The following is a 1,732-nucleotide window of genomic DNA, read 5'->3' on the forward strand; positions in this document are numbered from 1 at the left end:
GGCTGGTTTAGTGGCCACAAACTCCATTAAATTTTGTTTGTCTGGGAAAATTTTTATCTCTCCTTCTATTTTTTTTTAAATTTTTTTTCAACGTTTATTTATTTTTGGGACAGAGAGAGACAGAGCATGAACGGGGGAGGGGTAGAGAGAGAGGGAGACACAGAATCGGAAACAGGCTCCAGGCTCTGAGCCATCAGCCCAGAGCCTGACACGGGGCTCGAACGCACGGACTGCGAGATCGTGACCTGGCTGAAGTCGGACGCTTAACCGACTGTGCCACCCAGGCGCCCCTCTCCTTCTATTTTGAATGAGAGCCTTGCTGGATAGAGAATTCTTGGCTGCACAGTGAATATATCCTGCCACTCCTTTCTGGTCTGCCAAGTTTCTGTGGATAGGTCTGCTGTGAACCTGATCTGTCTTCCTTTGTAGGTTAAGGACTTTTTTTTTCCCTTGCTGCTTTCATGATTCTCTTCTTGCCTGAGTATTTTGTGAATTTGACTATGATATGCCTTGATGATGGTCAGTTTTTATTGACTCCAATGGGAGTCCTCTGTGCTTCCTGGATTTTGATGTCTGTGTCTTTCTCCCAAGCTAGGAATGTTTTCTGCTATGATTTCCTCACATAACCCTTCTATTCCTATTTCTCTCTCTTCATCTTCTGGGACCCGTATATTTCTGATGTTGTTCCTTTTTAATGAGTCACTGATTTCTCTAATTCTTAAATTGTGTTCTTTTGCCTTAATCTCCTTTTTTCTTTCTGCTTCATTATTCTCCATAAGTTTGTCCCCTATATCACTCATTCTCTGTTCTGCCTCATCCATCCTTGCTGCCATGGTCTCCATTAGAGATTGCAGCTCAGTTATAGCATTTTTTAATTTTGTCCTGACTAGCTTTTACTTCTTCTATCTCCATAGGAAGGGATTCTAATCTATTTTTGACTCCAGCTAGTATTCTTATTATCGTGATTCTAAATTCTGGTTCAGACATCTTGCTTGTATCCGTGTTGGTTAAGTCCCTGGCTGTCCTTTCTTCCTGCTCTTTCTTTTGGGGTAAATTTCTTCGTTTCATCATTTTGAAGGGAGAAAAGGAGTTAATGAGCTGGAAAAATTAAAATTAATAAATTAAAATTTAAAAATATTAAAATTAAAAAGTTAAAAACAAATACACATGTAGACAAAAATCGAATAAATGATGCTAGATCCCAGGTGTGTTTTGATCTGGGTGTTGAAAGTGGCTTGATAGATTAGAGAAAAAAAAGGGAAAAAAAGGAAAAAAAAGAAATTATTTAAAAATTTGGAAAAATGAATACACTGAAGTAGACTAAAATGAAATAAAGGAAGTAAAATAGAATTTAAAAAATTTACACAAAAGTAAAAAATATAGTAGGAAAAATTGAAGAAAAATATTTTTAATAAAGGTTAAAAATATGGAATACTTCATGAATTTGCATGTCATCCTTGCACAGGGGCCATGCTAATCTTCTCTGTATCATTCCAATTTTAGTGTATGTGCTGCCAAAGCACTGTTTGTTTTTTGCACAAAATTTCATGTCAGAAAACTATAAAATAGTGGGCTAATGCCTCCAAAGTACTGAGGAAAAATAATTTTGAATATTTCTTTTTTTGAAATTTCAGTATAGGTGATACACAATGTTATAATAGTTTCAAGTGTATGACATAGTGATTCAACAAGTGTATATGCTATGTGCACTACAGGTGTAACTACCATCTGT

At 36.3% G+C, this 1,732-nt stretch overlaps 1 non-coding gene across 1 annotated transcript; it reads right to left on the minus strand.

The window, feature by feature from the left end:
* Positions 1 to 1,420: 1,420 nt before the first annotated feature.
* On the minus strand, positions 1,421 to 1,523 carry LOC125164977 (U6 spliceosomal RNA). The gene has a single exon (XR_007151888.1). It is a non-coding gene; the product is annotated as a U6 spliceosomal RNA (small nuclear RNA).
* Between the last annotated feature and the right edge of the window lie 209 nt (positions 1,524 to 1,732).

The sequence above is a fragment of the Prionailurus viverrinus genome, chromosome B1 (assembly GCF_022837055.1).
Source record: "Prionailurus viverrinus isolate Anna chromosome B1, UM_Priviv_1.0, whole genome shotgun sequence".
Taxonomy (NCBI): domain Eukaryota; kingdom Metazoa; phylum Chordata; class Mammalia; order Carnivora; family Felidae; genus Prionailurus; species Prionailurus viverrinus.